The sequence below is a fragment of the Tachysurus fulvidraco genome, chromosome 17, assembly GCF_022655615.1.
Source record: "Tachysurus fulvidraco isolate hzauxx_2018 chromosome 17, HZAU_PFXX_2.0, whole genome shotgun sequence".
Lineage (NCBI taxonomy): Eukaryota > Metazoa > Chordata > Actinopteri > Siluriformes > Bagridae > Tachysurus > Tachysurus fulvidraco.
Window position 1 is genome coordinate 15183034 of NC_062534.1, and position 11500 is coordinate 15194533.

Here is an 11500-nt window from a genome sequence, read left to right on the forward strand (position 1 = left end):
ACAACGCAAAAATAAGTAACAATCACTACACTGAAAAAAACGAAGAGAGCAAGGAAACAGGAGATATAATATCCCAATCATTGTTTTGCGGTTTAGACTTTGACTAGAATGTGCTGTGTTTTAACACTGATATTTACAGCTCTGTTCAGTTGTTGAGAACCAGACGAGAGATAGAAAGACAGAATGACAGAGTGCACTAGGGTGAAAGTACAAAGGAACATGTATTTCTGACACAGGAGTGCAGAGTTGCAAAAACTTAATGCAGTGTGTGTTTGTGTGTCTTTGACGCTGATTCAGTCAAGATCCTAACGCCTTTGCTGACTCCTTGAGTTGTCCAGGTTGACGTCCAAAAGAACGAGTCCAAACGCTTCATACATTAATGCATTAGGTCTCGTGGCTCCATGGCTGAGATCCACTTAACCACTCTGTTCTCCTGCCTCACAGATACAGCATTAAGATCTTATTCCAGCAGCAGAAGTCTGTTGATTACACAGCTATTATTCCCACACTAGCAACAAATTAGGCTATTTGGGTTCCGTTCATTCAGCGGGCAGCCAGTAGTGTCTGTAATCGCTGCTGTACATAGCAAAATCATCATAGCTTATACGCAAAATAACTTTTAAATAATTATCAGTCAGGAGCTACATTACTCTCAGCCCTGTCAATCAGAGTACAACACTTGTAAATTGTTCTTAGCTGCGAGTTCATGTATGTGAAAAAGGGCAGTTAGCGAATTCCTTTGAGTATCTTGTGCTAGCTTGTGGTGTAGCATAAGCAGCAGTTTTGAAAAAAAAAATGCTTTGGCTTGCTTTTATTATATCAGAGGAAAAGTGTTAGCCTTCTAGCCGTTTTCAAGGCAAAACAACTTAGCTGCTTTAAAACAGAAATAAAAATGAAAAAAAAAAAAATCACATGAAGAATCGACTAAACCTGTTGGAGGTGGTGCGAGTTTAGTTTTACTGGTACTGTGCTGCGATTCCCATAAATGGAAACACAACTCGTACCGCGGACCGCACGTATTCAACAATAAAGTAAACTTGATGTGTGCTTTAGCAGATGAGAAAATTCTTAGTTTCCACAACACACATACCATGAGTGGCAGGGAAGTATTGTGGGACGCTGAAGAGATGAGGGGTCTCACTGTGCATAAAAGCACAAAAATAATGAAAATAAAATATGATTAGTCGCAATGCATTCTCCATCCACGTTTATGATGACGCAAGATGAACGCAAATGCTCTGGGGCTCAATAGAATCAAGTGAGTCTGAAATCAGCAGCGGACACTGGGAATGAAATCACACTCAGATTCGGACTGCAGCAAACGTGCCCGGTGTGAAAACCGCTACGGTCTGTTCCTTTAGTTAAAAACATGCCGTCTGTTTGCCAATCACTGTAGTTTTTAGGGGGACTGCTGCATGTTCTTTAAAAAAAAAAATGTTCATCCTAATGCTTTGATATCACTTCCCACACCTTACTGCAACCTGCAGAAACTCTACACCTGCTTAGCTTTACTGCATCACTTTGTCCCTGGAGTATACGGCACTGCTTCTACTTTAGCACAGATAACAGATCTTCCTACTTACACTGTCTTTCTCAATCTAATAAATCCCATTTTTGACACACATTTTGACATTAGCTTTGCTGTAAGTTAATAAAATCTTGGAGTACTGCAGTGAATGTTTTTATGCATCACATATTGCTGCTGCTTTCAATCCAGAAAGATTTTCTGCAGCTCTCTGAGGCATGAAGCTGGCTGTAGCGAACCTAAATCACACAGACATACATCACTTTCAGACAAGCCGGTCGACTGTCAACACCTAACCTCCCTCTCTGTTAACCAGAAGAGAACAAAGCATTTGAGAAGAAAAATTTTGAATCCTGTACACCGAATATGGTGGTCTGGTCTCTGCGGGTGTGACTCTGCAGAGCTGCACAGATCTCTCTCTTGATAATGCACCATTTGCCCCACAAAAAAAAGTGCAAGTTTGCAATGCAACTCATTTCTATCAGTGTTTACAACACAAACAAATCATTAGTTTAAACCGTTTAATTGCATAGGAACGCGTTCAATTATAAAAACATAATAAACCATGATACTCCCTCACCTCTTAAAAGTACTGGCACCTATAATATTTGTGGTGGCGACTCTCTTAATCGTAAAGAATTGGTAAGAAATCGTACAGTCATTCAGTTAAGCTTTATCATGGTAGATTAGTCCTTCATGACCACTTCAAAATGATTGAGGTTAGAAAGTGTGTGGCTATGGAAACCTCTCAAACACTGACCACAGGCATTTAATAGGGTTCTGCTCAGGGATGCTGGCATGCTTCTGGGATGGTAAAGTAACGCTTCTTGTTTCAGCAACCACTTATGTTAAACTGTTTTAAATCATTATCCTCAAATCATCTGCCTTCTGCCAAGGGTCTCGGATTAAAGGTATACAGTACAGTAGTATTCAAATACGTTTGAATAACGGTTAAGGCTTTGCCGTGTGTTTGTATCGAATTGAAGGTGAAAATGTCTGACCTTAAACAAAAAGCCATCACAATGAAGCAACATTGATTTTATCATAAACTTTACTACTTTAATTCACTTATTTATTTATCAATGTAATAATGTATCTTCACATATACTTATATATGCTGAGTGCACAGGGTAATAAAATAATCCTCTAATGCCCTTATAACCTACATAGTCCATTACATGCCAAATGCTATTGGAGATCCAGACACAGAAAATAAATCCGGTGTGAAACTGTGAATGCTTAACAATGACCTAGATGTTTAGGACATGTTTGCTTTTTATATATTTATTAATGTTTATATCTTTTTAGTTAAAATAAAATATGTAAATAAAATAAATACACACATATATATATATATATATATATATATATATATATATATATATATATATATATATATATATATATATATATATATATGTATCATTTATTTTTATATAAAATAATGATTTCTTTTTTTTATTATTTTTTAATAATCATTTTAAAAATTGTTTGGTTTTATACATATTTAGAAATTTGATACCTAAAAAAAAAAAGGCTCTGCTAATAAAGACACAAAGTATTTGAAGCTCAGATATAATTAAAATCGCATTCAAACAGTTATTTCAGATATTGAAATGATTTAAACCTAATGTCTTTTTTAATGCTAAAGGTTTGGGTTATGTTATAAAGGGCAGCAGATGCTAAGAAAAAAGATCTTAAAGTAAAATCACAACTAAGATGTATGGAGATGTATGGAGAATTGTGTTCTGATCACATCGTGACACTGCATTGAAAGTAAATAATAAGCCACCATAACGCTGATGGAGGACCAAAATGATAAAGTTTCCATCATTTTGATGCACTTGGTAAAAAAGATCACTAACCTACATGTGAAGTATGCGCCAAGTCGAAATTAAACTTTCGTTATCATCACACTTGAATCGATCATGAGAATTCTTTGACACATTTTTAGGAACATCTATAAAAACAAAACTTTCAGACAACAAAAGCTCAGCATTCCCCTAAATATGCGTAATCCTCTGATCTTACTTTGAATCTGCTCGGTTTAGTATACTCTGCATGAAATGTTCACTGCTGTATCAATTGGTGAACATGAAGCCGAGGAAGTGATGGTGAAACAAGATACCTACACCACAATAAGAAAATCTGTGATAGTTGACTAATGGCTATAATTAGCTATGAGGACACTGGAAGGTTTTGCGCTTTTTTCCTTCTCACATCACCTCCAGCTGTCAAATTCAATATGGAAACAGTGATGTCTTGGTAATTTGCAGGTAAAATGTAGTCTACTCTGAGGAAATATATTTTTTTTTTCATAAGTTCCAATCAGCAGTGATATAAATAGAAGAAACAATACAAATCAGGGTTTGTGGTTAGTGGTTTGTAAAATGAAATCCTTGTAACCCTGCAAATAAACAAACAAACAAACAAATAAATTCCATGAAATATTTGAATGCTGCTTAAAGACCAAGTTACATTTGCTTATGGTTGAACTACATTGTGATCAAAGACGGTATCACGGAACACCAAGCAAATATCCAACATGTATTCTAACTCACCGACTCACTTTATACATAGAAAACACATGCTTGCACATACCTGTGAGTGATTTGTATCTTACAAGTTTCAAAGCGATGAAATTCCTTATTTTGATAGGATATCACATCCTTCTTTCCCAGGTACGCTGAAGGGTAGCGGAGATGCGTTTTTATAACCATCAGGACCAATCAGATTGGAGATCTAAAAGACAGAGCAGGAAAATTTGAAATAAGCATGCATTTAGAAAAAGAGAGGCAACGTATTCTTCATGTGCTCACGTAATGCACTTTTAACACCACACACATCAATAGTAATGTTTACTCTCGGTGTCCTAGATATGCAGCTCTGCCTTACAATTCTCTCTTTTCCCATGACCCCCTGCTTGGAGCTCCTTCTAAAGGCTTATACAAAATGGTACCTAACATATTTATCTCCAGTATAAAAAAACAATAGATTTTCCCCATAACACTGATCTAGGCCATGTTCTGTTCCTTGTATTATCATGGTTAAAGCCACTGCATTCAGGCTGCATAATTGACAGACAAAAAATGTTCAATGACAATATCTTCTTTACACTGAAGCTAAATTTATGTTTTTTTTATTGTTTTTTTTTTTATGCATCATACAAAAACATACATTCTTCAGTTAAATATGGAGTCAAAAACCATTGTGTAATTTCATGGATTTTTGCATAAAGTTTAATGTTTCCCATTTGGGCAACTGATCAAATTTAAGCTCCTAGATCAACTAATGGATTTCACTACTATAAGTTAGTGACTCGGTGATTAAAACCACCAAAAAACTGTTTTCTGTGCCATTTCAGGAATCTTATTAGTATTAATGTATTCTCTGATTTAAAAAAAACGTTGGATGACAGAGAATCTTGCATGTGTGTTTTATTTTGGTACCATCTGTTAAACCCCCCTACAAATGTTTGTGTGTAAACACCTTGAGGTTTGGTTGAGGAACAAAAAACTAAAGTTCCAAGACTATCATGAATGAGAAGTACGCATTTTTAGGACAGGTTCCTGTTTTAATTTTCCACAGCACTTGAAATGCTTGCTTTAAAATGAATAAAAAGCAGATGTGCAAAACCAGACAGGGTTCTGACTTGAACAAAATAAATAAATACATACATACATTTGTGCTTCACAAAATGGTTAGAATGAATAATGCTTTTATTATTTATTTATTTTTTAATTACAACTGATCACCTGCCTTACTTAAAGTAAGGCTAGGGTATAAACCAAACCATACATTGCATTATGCTATATGTGTATTTATTTATATTTAAATTTAAGCTCAGGTTTGCAGTGTGAGTTGTTGTTTGCAGAATTATTTTAAAAAAAAAGCTTTCTATATAGATTTTGCTGCCTCATCGTTGAAACCCGGCTATGGCTGATTTTGAAATTCATATCCTCTTGTAGCCAGGTGTACAGGAAGTGACCATGACTAGACAGTGATTTAGACATGGCAGGCACTTATTTCCAGGGATTTCAGTACAGCATAACAGATATTGCGTCATCAGGTAGGCGTGGCTATGGTTAGGGTTAGGGTTAGATTATCAAATAGGCCAACCCTAACCCTAAACCTAACAGACGTTTTTGGTTGTTTATTTGTTTTCTAAAATAAATCAACCTGTATGACTGTTTCGTCCTTCATAGTATGCTTTTTTTTTTTTTTTTTTTTTGAAAGAAGGCGTTTTTTCAAGACCGCCGGAAACACGCCCACTTTACGTCGTGGTAACAAAACCCCTGGAATTTAGTGCCTGCCATTTAGACATACTAGGAAAATGTTTAGGCTTAGAAAAAAAATAAAAATAAAATTATTAACTAATGTTAAGCATTTTTTAAATAAATGTTTTAAATCCTTTTTTCTTTTTAAATCACATGTTTAATATTTATACCTACGGGTGTGGTCACATTGTGAAGCATTTGTTAACCTATCAGTAATGTATTACAAGCTCCACTGCAGTATTTACTGGTCTGCAGAAAAGTTCCTTAAGCTGAGAAGGAACTGAAAAGTTCACCAAGAACTCTAGCCCTACGTGCTGTGGGAACATATTAAAGGTTTCTGCAAAAACATCTTGGTTCCTGAAAAGATTGTTCCTTGTTCATCTCCGCTCTGCATAGTGCCTACTTTGGACACCTTCTCTTCCTTTTCCCTGCACACAGAAATCTAGGCTAACTGTAACTCGTGTATAAATAATAAATTCAGTTATCACAGCGAAATGAATCCCTCATCATGTCGCACAGCCTTATGCTGGAAAAGAGAAGCAAAGTCCAAGAGAAAGCAGGAAACAGAGGGTTAAAAAAACCCTTTAGAGCTTTAGAGAGCTGCAAATAAAGAAAAGGTGAACAAAGGTAAAAGGATTAAATAAGGGAGAAGAAATAATATGTGACAGGGACGAAGAGCAAGAAGCATTTTGTGAAGATTGGACGCTGATTGGAAGCTGCAAGAACAAAAACAACAAGCAGAACACACCAAATCTAATTTCCTTCCAAAGAAGAAGAAAATTGTGAAAGCAGAATGACTATGGAGGGACACTTCAGGGAAGAAAGGTGTCAGAGAAGGGCAGGATGGGTAGTGAAGGTGTGAAAAACAGCGAGAAGAGGAAGGAAGGAGTATGAGAAAGAACTTGGTGATGATGAACACTGTAGCCAACCGACAAAAAGCCATGCAGATTGGACATTTATCAGTGTAGGAAATGCAAATAAATACTTTTGAAATAAAACACAAATGAAAACAATTCCATACCTCCTGAATTTCCATGCTGCTGAATCCAGGCTCGAGTTTCTTTTAACAGCTGTGCTTACTAAAAATACTGTTCAGGCTGCAAGACAGTGTGTTTTTTTTAAATGTTGTGCCTATAAATAACACTCAACAATTACTATGTCAACAAGGCTCGGCACACTACCTAGGATTCAGACCAGAGATCTAGCATGGATGTCTGAGCCACTGTGTGACCTGAACATTCTGAATATAAAGTTGCTTCTTGACCTTAATATAATCACTGAAATGCAATGGCTATGATCGCGGATGCTTTGGGCATGAATGGGACTTTGATGATAATCAATAACCATCTGTATCTGTAACAGGAGTGAGCCATCCTGTCTTTAATCTGACACAAAGAGGAATCAATGCCCTGCTGTCTGTGCTGGCACTAACGCAGGCTGACACAAAAGGTTATGTAAATGCTATAAATCTCAAACATGCACAAGCTCACGCTAACTGCAGTGAAGCTTCCTGACTCACAGACTTCTCCAACCATACTAGCGTTCAAACACATGGCGATACACAGATGCTCAAATACAAAAAAAACATGCAGAAAAAAACCCAGATTAAATATAGACAAAACTATCAAATGATACTTACAGACTAAACAATACATACAGCATACAAAACACAGTTAAAACACTCAGCCTAAATAATACATACAAACAAAAACCTCTGACACAATAATACTCAATCCACTACATCGACAACACACTCAAATTCGCCAAAACAATTCACTACTAGTCAATTTATGTTGAACACACTATAATTTAGACTTTTTGTTTTAAAATTTCGCAAAAATAATTGTAACTTTTTGCTTTAAAACCTAACAAAAGAATAATTTCATCAATAAATGTTTATTATTAAATCATTTGAGACATGGCACTGAGAAGTATTTTTAATATATAAAAAATACTTTCACAATCTAGATTTAATCGGAACCGACCAAAATCTGTGTCACTCATATTAGGCAATGTAGTACAGCACACATGTTTTTGTTTTACAGTTAGTACTGGCACTGTACCAGACCTGATTCTCGGTCCTATTTGGAGTGATTCATTTCCACAAAATTGTAGCTCTCCATATTTATTTGTGATTCCGTATTGTTTATCGTGGTACGTGGAAATGATAGTGATTAAACTGTAAGAAAACACAGGTTACTCTTAGAATACACAGGTTATCTTGTGACCTAATTTATCACATCACATCACATCACCCACCAGTAGTCACCATTGTTCTAAAAGAAAAATATTACATTGCATTGACCTGATACCTTCTTTATATCCAATGCTGAGTTGCTCCTGCAAGAAGTGAGATATAAATCTTGACTCACACTCATTCATTCCTCTTTCCACTGTCACACAGCTGCTGCATTTCCTCACTCCTCCCCCGACTGCCCTCATTTGTTTTTCTCAGTATCCCTTAGTATCCCTCCATCTCTTTTCTTGCTTTTAAAAGCACCACAGGAGATGTCTATAAGCTCTGCCAGCAGGTTAATGCTCTGTACGTTTAAATCCGATTCAAATCGCTGTGTGTCAGTGCAAGCAGTGACAGCCAAGTTGGACCAGACAGTACTGCACTTAATAGCACAGAATCAGAGCAAACACAGCAACGGCAGTGAACCTAAACCAAGCTCGGGACAGAATATAACCTGATGTCACATATTAGCAGGCGATGGGACACTGTCCTGACATCAGTCTAAACAGGTGAACGCAGGTTATGTAACTGAAACTACATCATTTATGTAGTATGGTGCACTTCATTCATTCAATCTTCAGTAACTGCTTTATTCTGGTCACGGTAATATTTGATTTATATGCAATATTATATCACAATGATAGGTACTCCAAACAAAATATCATACAAAAACTGGACTAACGGTCAAAATACATCTACAGATTTTGCCTAAACATTAATAGCTCACCAAACATTCAATTCAATTCAATTTATTTGTATAGCACTTTTTATCAATTCACATCGTCTCTAAGCAGCTTTAAAGAAGTATAGAAACAGAAAAAAACATTAAAGTTTAAAATGAAGTTTTTATACATTTCTAACATCATTCCTTTTGCTTTGATTCTGCTTTGTAGACTTTTCAGCTAGGTCTGGCTAATGATTCTGCCTTTCCTCTGTAGTAATAATTAAATCCATCCTCTCTTATATGTCCTGGATGTCAGACCAATCCATTAGCATAATAAACTGAACCTCAGCTGTTCAGCAATTCAGTTCTAGCCAAAATGACTTCTGGTGACTTTTAATCTCACCACCATTTGGAGATTAGTAGTCCACGTGTCCAGGGTAGCTCTTTTCCCTTTTTTTTCTTTTGCTCTTGAAAAGGGGCTAGTGATAAGGCTATAAATACTCACTCACTGCAGATATCACACATTAAGCCAAAAGTTTGTGTACAGAAAAAAAAAAAGTGTCTTGACCGACCCTTTTAGACATCTTAGTACATAAACACCAAATGATCTTAGTGGTTTAACTGAAAATAATAAAGTGACTGATTAGCTGATTACTTATAAAGCATTGTTTTATGTTTCCACAGCTTTTGGTCTATACTGCATGTTGAAAAGAAAGCCTTGCTGTACATGAGGAGGCAGCTGTGTTTGGACTGTGAGTATGTAAGGAGAGAGCGAGAGATAGCCAATCAATTCTCCACACAGTCTCATATGTCTAGTCACATATGTCTGCACAAATGTGTATGTGTATATATATTTGTGTGTGTGTGTGTGTGTGTCTGTGACCCTGAGTGAGAGAATCATAGCTGCAGTGTGGAAATTAGTTTTTTTTTTGTCTTGTACTTGAAATAGTAACAATATACTTTTTTTTTTTTTTTTTTTTTTTTTTACAGAATAATGCAGCCATTAGGTATCCTGGATTATACCCCAGACATGAATGACAGAGAGAGAGAGAGAGAGAGAGAGAGAGAGAGAGAGAGAGAGAGAGAGAGAGAGAGAGAGAGGTGCACCAGTATGTGCCAGTATTGCCTGGATATCCCCCTATATCCCCCTACATGAACCAGCTTCATCACATGTTTCCCGGTCTTCAATGACTCATGACAAACCCTGGAGCTGGAGCAACACACACGCGCGCACACGCACATACACATACACACACACACGCACAATTACGCAGCACATGCACGCGGCACCCAGCGGATCCTGCACACAGCATGCTTATTCAAGCGTCGACTCACTGACAGCTCGTGTGTGCATCAGCAATGGCACAAAAAAAATGCAGGTTTCAGCTCAGCTGATCATGTACACACGCCTAAACGTGAACGCGCCGTTATGGTCCACTGCGGTGCGTCAGCTAAGAAGCTGAATCGAGCTCGACGTCCAAACCAAGTGCGCACAGGCGCCTCGCGCGCGCGCGCGTACACGTGTGTACACACACACACACACACACACACACACACACACACACACACACACACACACACACACACACACAAAGTGACACACCTTTGAACATTTGAATGTTCGTCTAACTGGCCTCGTTTCTCTAACTTAAACCCGCGTTGCTCTCACAAGGATCCAGAGATTCAAAGCTACATGATGATGTCTGTGCACAATGAACCGGTTCCACTCAGCCATCCTACCCTCCTTCACACAAAAAGCATCAGCCAACAATAAGCTACACGTCTCACATTTTGTCTGAGGATCTTGTTCGCATATGTCACTGGTTACAAATTGATCCATCAACTATTAGGTAGGGCCCATTAAACTTTAAAGTGTTTTTTTTTTGTCATTCTTTTTAATTCGACATAATGTTTAAGAAGCAGAATAACAATCTGTTCTAGAGATTTTATATAATTCTATATATAATTCCTCAAAAACACACATTTTCTGGTGAGACATGTGATTATTCATGTAATTTAACAGTAAACAAAGGAAAGGCTGGTCTTTTGTTTTGTCCTGTAACGTTAATCCGATTTAAAATGTATCTCTGGATCTCATTGTAAAAGAATACACACGCATGCAGCTCCTACTGTAGCCTACAGGCTCAATCAAACACCAATACTACACTGGTACAAAAAGTACAACCAAAACAAAGCGGCTAGTATTATGACAGGCGAGGCATCGGTCCATTCGCCATTTAAAACAGAGCATTGAGCTTTAAAGAGTGTGCAGTAATTAGGAGAAGGATGCATTACGCTCACCTCGTGGCTTTCAGTGGGCGCAGATCAGTGAACAGGGACGAAGCGCGCGCGCGCAGGTGGAAGCGTCCCGGATTCGGACTGAATCTAAAGTGTGAACGGAAGCGACGGGATGCAGTAAGTGCGCGTGTGAATGTGGATGCTGTCAGCGAAGAGCACCGCTCATGGGCGTTTAATCCAGGGCGAGGAAGCTCAGCCGCCCCACCCCCTCATCCTCCTCCTCATCCTCCTCCTCCTCATCCTCATCCTCCTCTTCCTCCTCCTCCTCCCTGGCTCCTTTTGCTTTACTCTGGCCTTTCTGTCTATCACACAGCTTTGTTCTCTGTCTCTCTCCCTGCCAGGCTGCTCTTTACAAGGTCACACTGTGTAACTCCACGACGTGAACGAGATCCCAAATGACTGCAAGAGAAAATAATAATAAAAAGAAAAAAAAATACAAAAGATTAAAAAAAAAAAACAACTTCAGTAAACAAATACAGAGTTTTGTTTTATTATTATTA

The 11500-nt window shown here is 37.5% G+C and overlaps 1 protein-coding gene across 3 annotated transcripts in view; it reads right to left on the reverse strand.

Moving 5' to 3' along the window:
* Positions 1–11201, reverse strand: part of frmpd1b (FERM and PDZ domain containing 1b) — a 30213-nt gene extending 19012 nt beyond the window's left edge. For all 3 annotated transcript variants that reach the window (XR_003438909.2, XM_027135430.2, XM_027135429.2), the window contains exons 1-2: positions 11004–11201; positions 4127–4267 (exon numbers count right to left, since the gene is read on the reverse strand). The gene's annotated coding sequence lies outside the window, so the exon portion shown is untranslated. The remainder of the gene's footprint in view (positions 1–4126; positions 4268–11003) is intronic.
* Positions 11202–11500: the final 299 nt, after the last annotated feature.